The sequence below is a fragment of the Capra hircus genome, unplaced genomic scaffold, assembly GCF_001704415.2.
Source record: "Capra hircus breed San Clemente unplaced genomic scaffold, ASM170441v1, whole genome shotgun sequence".
Lineage (NCBI taxonomy): Eukaryota > Metazoa > Chordata > Mammalia > Artiodactyla > Bovidae > Capra > Capra hircus.
This window is the reverse complement of record NW_017213506.1, coordinates 4,605-15,556: the sequence shown is the minus strand read 5'-3', so window position 1 is coordinate 15,556 and position 10,952 is coordinate 4,605. Positions and strand designations below refer to the sequence as shown.

General features: G+C 40.6%; 1 pseudogene; it reads right to left on the bottom strand.

Annotated features, from left to right (window-relative positions):
* Positions 1–3,325: 3,325 nt before the first annotated feature.
* On the bottom strand, positions 3,326–10,159 carry LOC108635305 (annotated as a pseudogene).
* Positions 10,160–10,952: the final 793 nt, after the last annotated feature.

Sequence of the window (10,952 nt, the reverse complement as noted above, 5' to 3'; positions counted from 1 at the left end):
TTTTTAAAAAAATAAATGGAAGAGTATGAAAACCCCCACTCCTAGTAAAGCTGCTGAAAATCAAAAGGAAAAAGGAAAATCTGGAATAATAACAGATTTATCTAATACAAAAGGAAGGAAAAAGAGACAAAAAGGAACATAAAACACGGGGATCAATTAAAAACAAATGGCAGATACCAACACATCAATATCAGTAATTGCATTTACAGTGAATGGATTAAGATAAAACAAAATTGACACAAATGTTACTTGCAAAATGCCCTCCTTATATTATTAAAGCAAAGAATGGTTGAAAGTAAAATGATGGAAAAATGTACTAACTGTAACAAAACTGGAGTAGCTATATCGATGTCCCAGAAAGTAGACTTTAAGTCAAGATACACTAATTGAATTAAAGAGGGAATCTTCATGATTATAATGAGATGCACCTTAATAAAGATATTTTAGACAACAAAATTCAAGAAAGGTAATAGAACATAACTTTGAAACATACTTGACAGAGTGAAAAGAAGAAATAGACAAAATCACAATCAAAATGGGGGATTATTACCAGATCTTTTTCAGTAGCATGCAGACCAAACATACAAAAAACAGAGAAGAATTCAGTAGATGTACAACAAATAGTCAGCACGTTTAACTAAGTAACACAAAGAGCAACGCACCCAACACCGCAAGAGTTCACATTGCTGTACATGCACTCGGAACTTTTACCAAAATGACTACATAATAGGACAAAATCTTTCACTCTTTGAATTTATATTTGAATATTTGAATTCATACTTGAATATTTACTCTGACCACAGTGGAATAAAATTAAGAACTAATAAGAAAATATTTATAGCCACCTCTATTTGGGAAATTCAGCAAGGTCCTTCCAAACATCACCTGAGTCTGGGAATAAATTTAAACCTTACAAAATATTGTGAAATAACGATAATAAACACAAAATAATGGTATGATAAATTCTTCTAATGAAACTCAAGTAGTGCCTAAGGGAAAATTATACCCTAGAATTAGGGAAGAGGAAAGACTGAAAGTGAAAAAAGTAAGCTTCCAATTAAGAAACTAGATGAGAAAGTCAAGAATATAGAATGTTGGGGTTAATTTAGAAAGGAACAAAAATTAATAAAGAAGGTAAGCATTAAATAGAAAATATAGAAGAAAACCCTTTAAACGTGGCTCATTGAAAACTGATGAACACTGAGCAACACTAATGCAGAGCAGAGAGAAAATGCAGCTAACAACACCAAGAATGAACAGGGGCGTCAGCACAGATCATACAGGTGTTTTGGTCGTAGTTTTTGTGCTGCTGTTTGTTTGCTGGCTGGCTGTTGCTCATGGGCTCATAGTTCCCAGGTCAGGGTTGAACCTGGACCCTGACAGTGAAAGCCCAGAGATTTAACCCTGGATTACATAGTTTTATTAGTACAATTGACACATTTAATGTGGATAACTACACATAAAGTGTCAATATCACCACAGCCTTGCGAACACTAAGTGTCTTTAAAAAAAACAAACAACAAAAAAAAACCAGTCATTCTGACATGTGTGATGATATCTCTTTGTGGTATTAATTTACATTTCCCTGATGATTAACAATGTCAAGCTTTTTTTTTTTGATATACCTATTGCCATTTTATGTCTTCCTTAGAGAAATGTTTATTCAAGCCCTTAGCCAATTTTTCACTTGAGTTATTAGGTTTTAATTTTGTTCGTTTTTTTAATCTCTTAAGTTATAGGAGTTCCGTATTATTTTTGGAAATTAATACCTTATATAATTTGTGTTAGCTTGCTTTTTCACTTGTTGATCTTTCGTTTGGTTTTGGAAGCTTTTTAGTTTGGTATATTCCCACTTGTCTATTTTTGCTTGTTGCCTGTACTTTTGATGTCATATCCATGAACTCATGAAACCGTGTGCTTTTATTTTGTGATGGAGCTAAGATATCGCATATCTAAAATGTAATTCCTATCTGGTGATGATGTTACACCATCACACATAGTAAAATAAATTCAGATAAATAAATAAATTTGAAATTAAGTTTTGAATATTCTTTAGTGGAACTATAAAATTGTTTGCAGAAAATAAACTTGATTCAATGTTATTTTGAGATGAAGAATGGTGTTTAAACATTGCACTAAAGGCAGAAGTCAAAAAAGTAAAACATTACAGATTTGACCACATAACCCATCCATACACATATACAACCTTAAAAATATATGTAAAATATGGGGAAAATGTTACAAAAATATTTAAGGAAAACAGTAGGTAATATTTGTTTATAAAGAGTTCCTATGAATAAATAAGAAATCTTAAAACATTCTAGAGAAAAAATATTGTCATGAAAGATATCTTAAAACAGTAATATAGGAAAGAAGATAACATTTTTGTATATAGTGTTTGTGAAAGTCACTCAGTCATGTCCAACTCTTTGTGACCCCGTGGACTATAGAGTCCATGGAATTCTCCAGGCGAGAATGGGAGTGGGTAGCCATTCCCTTCTCCAGGGATCTTCCCAACCCAGGGATCAAACCCAGGTCTCCCAAATTGCAGGCAGATTCTTTACCAGCTGAGTCACAAGGGAAGCCCAAGAATACTGTAGTGAGTAGCATATCCTTCCCAGCGGATTTCCAGACACAGGAATCAAACCAGGGTCTCCTGCATGGCAGGCGGATTCTTTACCAGTTGACCTACCAGGGAAAACCTTATGTGAAAAAAAACCATGATGCTATGAAGAAAATTATACTCTCTTTTAAAATTAAGTATTTATTTGGTTGTGCTGGGTTTAGTTTCAGCATGCAAATTCTTACTTGTGGGATCATAAGAGAAAAAAATTGTAACTGCATGTGGTGATGGATACTGTATGTGTGGTGATTACCAATATGTACAAATACATAAACACTATGTTTTACCCTTAGAACTAATATAATGTTACAGGAATTACATCTCAATTAAAAATGTTAACAAACAAGGTTGGAATATGTGGATTAAATTAGTTTCATTCTTACCTCATTTAAGCTTCTCTGGTGGCTCAGACAGTAAAGAATCTGACTTCAGTGTAGGAGACCCAATTTCATACCTGGGTCAGGATGATCCCCTGGAGAAGGGAATGGTAACCCATTCCAGCATTCTTGCCTGGAGAATCCCAAGGACAGAGGAGCCTGGCAGGCTACAGTCTATGTGGTCACAAAGAGCACAACTGAGCAACTAACATTTTCAGTTTATGTATTTTGTGGACCCAAATTTAAATCATCACTTAGAAATTAAAATATCAAATCTCACTGCATCCTACAGGGTTGGGACAGACACACAGAAATAGTAAGTCACCTGCACACAAGATATAGGCTTCCTCCTTGGGAGAGCATGAAGTATAATTCCAAGGGTCAGAAGGACACTGCCAGAGAGAGGTGTCAGTTTTCCGACAGAGGATTCCATCCACCCACCGAGGTCTAGAACCTTCCCTGAGACCAACAGAAGAGTTGAGGGTTCCACTGTCCCCACAGCCAAGCTGTCTGCAGATCACGGACACAGTGATGTCTTCCATGGGGCTGCGGCAGACACTGCCCCAGGTCCCATTGTAGAAAACTTCCAGCCACCCAGCACACTGCTGGTCCTCGCTCACCATCCTGAGGGCCAGGAACTCTAAGGTTGAAAGGGGAGGATACAGGACACAGTAAAACTTTGCTGGATGTTCTAGGTTTTCCTTTCTTCTAGAAATGGTCAACATTCATCTCTGACCTTGTTAAAGAGATACCCACTAGATGACAACACTGACATCACCTCCCTTTTAACTGACTTTGTCCATTTGTGTCTGTCTTTCTATTTCTACCACAATGGTGTAGTGGATATGAACTGAGAGGAAGACCAAACTGCATGGGCACTAGTCAGGGAGGGGCAGCTGAATCCTGCTTCCTGATGAAATCTTTAAAGAGTATATCAAAGGGATGTGATGTGGATATTAGGGAGATAGGGATAATAATTAATCCAAAAATGTTCACATCCCAATCTCTGCAACCTGTGAATATGTTACCATACCTGACAAGAGGGATTTACAGATGTGATTAAGGTAAGGACCTCGGGATGGTGAGATGATGTATTAACAATATGAGCCCAGTCTAATCACATCCTTAGACCCACTGTCCTTAAACGTGGAATACTTTTCTTAGCTCCGGCTAGAAAGAGAGATGTGACTCTGGATAATGGCTGGAGGCCTGCAGCATTGCTGGTCTGATAATGGATGAAGGGTGCTGTGAAGGAAGGAATGTAGGTGGTTTCAAGAAGTTTGAAAAGGCAAGAAACAGATTCTCCCCTAGAGCCGCAAAAGTGATGCGGCCCTGCTGGCGCCTTGATCCCAGCCCAGTGAGACCCCTGCTGGACATCTAAGCTAGAGAAGAGAAAGGAAATAAATATATGCTGTTTTAAACCACTAGTTGGTAAATTGTTAGGGAAGCAAACAGAAACTAATACCGCGGGTTTAAATTTGTTGTATGCAACTGGAGAGAGAGCCCTGCTTTTAAGAAAAACTGTAAGAAATGGCTCTACCAGGAAACACTGCTGAGAAGAAAGGACCAGAACCTCAGCTGCTGCAGAAGGAAGTGAAAGCACCTCGTCTTCATGTCTGCTGGAAAGACAGGCTTCATGGGAGGAAGCCTCCTTCTCTGCTCCTTTCAGCTTCTCTCCCTCAGGGCCTCAGACCCCCGTCCTGCGGGGCCCCACCCCTCCCCTAGCCTGTGGACAGTGTGCAGCGCGGACCTGAGCAGATGACCCCCGCGTCCTCCTTGTGTCTGCAGCCATGCTGCCCCCAGCCCCGGGAAGGGCACCTCCACACGTGGGACTCCTTTCCTGTGCAGTTCACGTCGTCCAGCCAGATGGGACCCTGATCCTGCCCCAAAGTGAGCAGACCCTGTGGCATTGAGGGCTTCTCCACAGCCCAGCTGCCTGCACACCACGCGGGCATCGTCCAGGTCCCAGCCGTCATCACAGATGGTGCCCCAGGAGCCCTGGTCAAGGATCTCCACTCTCCGGCGCAGGGACCTGTTCCGCCCCACCAGGCGGAGCTGTCTTCTGTCTGAGGAGAGAGAAATGGGACGATGGGGCAATGACTTCAAGGGTTAAGAAGGGTCTTCTGTCTTGAGGGACCCTCACCTGAGCAGTAGGAGGCGCTCTCCGCTGAGGCCTCAGAGCCTGCTGATTCTGCCATAGAGTCGTTGCACTGGGGCAGCACCTGGGTCTGGTTTCCTGAAGAAACAACAATGATCAGAAGTCTGGAAGGGTTGAAGAACAGGAAACTGAATTAAGGAAAATAATGACCTACTGATGGAGCCTAAAATGAGAGCTGTGACCCAGCAGTAAAGTTATCATACTCTTAGTGTTCACCTTCTCCCTGGAGAGTTCTGTTTCTGACAGTACCACAGTTTCTGTTTTTAACCCAAGTGTTGCTGTAAGAATGAGTTAAGTAAGTTGTATCCCTAAATTTATCCCCTGTACTGTGCTTAGTCGCTCAGTCATGTCCGACTCTTTGTAACCCCTTGGACTATAGCCCACCAGTATCCTCTGCCATAGGATTTTTCAGGCAAGAATAGTGGAGTGGGTTGCCAAGCCGTCCTCCAGGGGATCTTCCCAACCCAGGGATCACACCCAGGTCTTCCACACTGCAGGCGGGTTTTTTACCATCTGAGCCACCAGGGAAGCCCAAAGCTATCCCTAAGTAAAAGCAAAACAAAAATCGTTCTGAAGGATTTCTACAATTTCTTCAATGTATATCTTTAAAACAAACACATATAAAATAGATCTCATGAAAAACAGAAAGGAAAAAGGAAACATTAGAAAAAATTTATCAGGGTTTTAGGCTGCTAGAGTTACCTGACAAGAATATATGTAGCCATGGTTAAAGTGCTTATGGAATTAATTGAAAAATGTATATCTTTGCAGAGAAATGATACCAAAAACCAAATTACTTCTAGAGCTGAAAAACTTGTTAGCTGCAATTAAGATTAAAGAATAAGTGTAGCCGCACATTAGCTCAGCATAAAGTTGAAACATCAAAATGCAAAATCAGAGGGTATTCTTCAATTAATTCAGGTCACATAGCAAGAGTTCTGGTTATATGGTTGTATGGCAGTTTTTCCAAAACATTTGGTTCGCTTCAGTTCAGTCCCTCAGTCATGTCCAACTCTTTGTGACCCAATTAACTGCAGCTTGCCTGACTTCCCTGTTCTTCACCAACTTCTGGAGCTTGCTCAGACTCATGTCCATCAAGTTGGTGATGCCATCCAACCATCTCATCCTCTGTCATCCCCTTTTCCTCCTGCCCTCAATCTTCCCAGCATCAGGGTCTTTTCCAATGAGTCAGCTCTTCTCATCAGGTGGCCAAAGTAGTGAAGATTCAGCTTCAGTATCAGTCTTTCCAATGAATATTCAAGACTAATTTCCATTAGGATCCACTGGTTTGATCTCCTTGGAGTCCAGGGGACTCTCAAGAATCTTCAACACCACAGTTCAAAAGCATCAATTCTTCGGTGCTCAACTTTCTTTATGGCGCAACTCTTACATCCATACATGCTGCTGCTGCTAAGTCACTTCAGTCGTGTCCGACTCTGTGCATCCCCAGAGACAGCGGCCCACCAGGATCCACTGTCCCCTGGGATTCTTCAGGCAAGATAACTACTGGAAAAATCACAGCTTTGACTAGATGGACCTTTGTCAGCAAAGTAATGTGTCTGCTTTTTAATATGCTGTCTAGGTTGGTCATAGCTTTTCTTCCAAGGAGCAAGCATCATTTAATTTCATGGCTGCAGTCACCATCTGCAGTGATTTTCGAGCCCAAGAAAATAGTCTGTCACTGTTTCCATTGCTTCCCCATCTATTTGCCATGAAATGATGGGACCAGATACCATGATCTTTGTTTTTTGAAGGTTGAGTTTTAAGCCAGCATTTTCACTTTCCTCCTTTCACTTTCATCAAGAGGCTTCTTCGGTTCCTGTTCGCTCTCTGCCATAAGGGTGTCATCAGCATATCTGAGATTATTGATATTTCTCCCTGGTTCCAGCTTGTGCTTCATCCAGCCCAGCATTTCACCTGATGTACTCTGCCATATAAGTTAAATAAGCAGGGTGACTATATACAGTCTTGACGTACTCCTTTCCCAATTTGGAAACAGTCTGCTGTTCCATGTCCAATTCTAACTGTTGCTTCTTGACCTGCACACAGATTTATCAGGAGGCAGGTAGGTGGTCTAGTATTTCCATTTCTTTAAGAATTTTCCACAGATTGTTGTGATCCACAACATCAAAGTCTTTGGCATAGTCAATAAAGCAGAAGTAGAGGTTTTTCTGGAACTCTCTTGCTTTTTCTGTGATCCAACAGACTTTGGCAATTTGATCAATATGAAAAGGTGAAACTTAGTAGCTGAAAAAAAAAAATATGTACTTAATTTTGGTTATGACTTTGGGTCATTAATCAGGAAAAAAACTCAGTTTTGGCAGTCTTTCAGTGGGGTCTTTCAGTGCTGCAATCAGATGTCACCTGGAGCTGATGTCACTAAAGTCTTGACTGAACTCTGGTTCTGTAAGGAAATTCCCAGAACTGTTCTAAGGATAAAGGAACATCAAGTCGTCAACTGAATTCAGAAAGAATTTACATATTCAGGAAGAAATGGGGGAGAAGTGGAACAGAAATGGAAGGACACACACACACAGATTAAAGCAAAATATTGATACTAACAATTAGAAATCCAGGTAAAGGTCATAAATGAATTTTTATAGTGTTTTCCCAACATTTTTATGTCTCAACATACATCAAAATTGAAAGAATTAAAAGATGAAAACAAGTCAAAGAGAATTCATTGCCAGGACACTTTCGTAAAAATACTCATAACATCAAAAATAAATTACCTAGGAGAAATCCTAGTAGAAGATGGGCAAATTCTCTGAAATTCAGGATCTAACCGAACGGAGGGATGTATTATGTCAATGATTTGGAAAACTCAAACATTGTCAATGTCAATCATCCTCAAATTGCTATGACTACTCTTAAATTTTTAAATCTAATCTCAATGATACCCTTAAGCTTTTCTTTTGGTGAAAATGACAAGCTGACTTCTAAATTCATACAAAATACAAGCAACCAAGAATGAACACCACAGTTGGTAACAAAAGCAATGATATTAGAGGAGTTAATATAAAGTAACTCTTGTAAATTAAAATTATTCAGACTAACTACAAAGTTTGAAATTCAGGGAGATAGTGAAGGACAGGGAAGCCTGGTGTGCTGTAGTCCATGGGGTCACAAAGAGTCATTACATGACTTAGCGATTGAACAACAACAACTACAAAGTTATGATAATTAAGAAAATGCAGTATTTGTGCAAGGATAGACAAATGACAACATGGAACAGAATAGAGAGTCTCAAATAAGACAGACATAATTGCCCTTTTGCTTATGATGAAGGCAGCACTGCAGTGGGGAAGAGTATTTTCAGAAAAAGATTCTGAGTCAGTTGGATGTCCATATGAAACCTGACCCTTATCTGACACAGATATCAATCCCAGAAGGAATGCACAATAATATGCAAGAGAAATATAATAAAATTTCCATAAGATACTCTTTAGAGAATGTTTTTACAATCTTAGAGTAGGGAAAATTCTTTTTAAAAAAAATATAAGGAGCATTAAATGTACAGAAAAATGTTGGTAAGCTATATTTACATAAGATTAAGAGATGAGTCATCAAAGGACACCATTTGATTAAGAAAATGAAAATAAAAGACCAAGGGTTAAACATGGAAAATAGTAACACATATTTGCATCCAAAGACATTGTCATGGTAAGTTGTAGTATCATATTTGTAATAGTCAAGAACTGGAAATAACTCAGATCTATACTGTCAGTAGAATGGATCAGTACATGGTCATGTGATCATTCAAAGCATATTCTACAGTAATAAAAAAAATAAAGTGCTACAATATAAAACATCATGTGTGAATCCCAAACATAATTTTGAGTCTATGAAATTAGATACAAAAAATGAAACATACAGCATCATTTTACATAAAGTTCAAACATTGATAAAACTCTCTATGTCAGTAGAAGTTCAGTAAGTACTCTTCCTTGTCGAGGAGGGAAGACACAGATACTGGGGACGACAGTGACTGTGTGCTGGGACATTCTCTTTGCTGCTCTGGGCTGGGGTTCATACTGAGATCTGTACTTACTGCTCCTACATTGTTTTCTGTGATTACATGTGAGCAACAATGTTGCTTAAAAATATATTATTCCCCTTCACACTTCTTGCCCTGACCTGAAAAATGAAGGAACAATGAGAAGATCCATATTTCACCACGAAACAAATCTCTGACTCTGAAGCCTCTTTAACCTCACTCTCTACTCTTGGAGACATTTCACTCCAGGAGCATCCTGAGTACCAGTAGCCCTTCCCTCTCTCTTACCTGAGCAGATCACAGAGGCTGTGTTGCCATGGGAACAGTCAGGACACCCAGGGCAGTCACAGGACAACTCCACAGGAAGGACTCTGCCCCCGAACAGTGAAATCGGGCTGTTAGGATCTGGTCACCTCCTTCCACCAACTGTGGTCCTCTGAGGGTAGAGATGGCAACTCCACAGCCAAGCTGACGACAGACAACATTGGCATTGGCCAGACTCCAAGGGGAGGCACAGAGCACTCTCCATCGTCCAGAAATGTTCATCTCCACCTGCCCCTCACAATGAGAGGAGCCATTTGTCATGAGCCGGACTTCTGAGTATGCTGGTAGAAGAAGACAGAGTTTCAGCAAAATTACATGACTTTCTCACCTGAGCAGGGTGTTCACAGAGGTGAAAGGCCTGACTGCATCTCACCTGAACAGACAACCTGAGCAGCTCCACTGTGGTGACAAGTGCCCCCTGGACAGGGCACTCTGGGCAGACCAGAGCTCAGGCTCCTCCCCCTCACACCTGAACTCTTCAGCCCAGACCTGGCCATCGGACTCTCTGAAGAGCTCATGTCCCAGGATAGACACAACCTTGCCACAACCCAGCTCTGCACAGATGACCTGGGCAGTGGGGAGTGTGAAGTTCCCATCAGACACTGGGATCCAGGCTTCTCCAGAATACACTTCTACTCGCCCTGAGCAGGGTCCATCCCCTCCAGCCAGACGCACAAATCCTAAGAGGAAACAACAACAAACCAGTCAGTGTTCATGGTACTGACTTGGCAACTGGAAACCACACATCACAGGCAGTGGAGTGAAAGTTTTTCGTTTTAGAAGTGGAGCATGTAGAGAGTCTTTGACAGTTAGTGTCCTAACTGAATTTTCATGACAGATTTCTGAAGAGAAATCCGGGAGGATTACCAGGTCAGTTTGGAGTGGTTGAATCCCAAGAACATACACTTTGGGACTGGTTAGAAATGTGAATTCCTTGGTCTAGGAGCCTGGAAAGTACAGAGCCCAATTCAGATCATGGAATGGCTGAATACTGGAAACACGTGTTTTAGCATTGGTTGGAGAAGTGAATTTCTCATTTAGCAGCCTAGGACCTACATACAGATCCAAGGATAATGTGTAATATTCAGGCATTTAAACTTGAATATAGAGATATGCAGACCAGAAGCCACCCAGAGGGACGTGGGCTATGAGATGAGAGACCTAGCATCTAGACAAGCTTAGAAAGCTTTCATGGGACTTGTGGGGCTAATATTCTGCCCAGTTTTCTCTCCCAGAAGCTAGTCCTCAAGTGATTTAGGTTAAGGAAAGTCCTGAGGCTGGATCGATGAAGGCATGCCAACCTGTAGATGGGTGACAGCTCCAGAGAAGAAATATGGACACTGTCACTAATTCACATTTATGTCATCACATCTTGTCTTTCTAATACTTTTTGATGCCAAAAATTCCATGAATTCCTTCAGTGACCTCAGTGGAAATGAATGAGTTAAGAAAACTCAGAGAGGCATAGAGAGA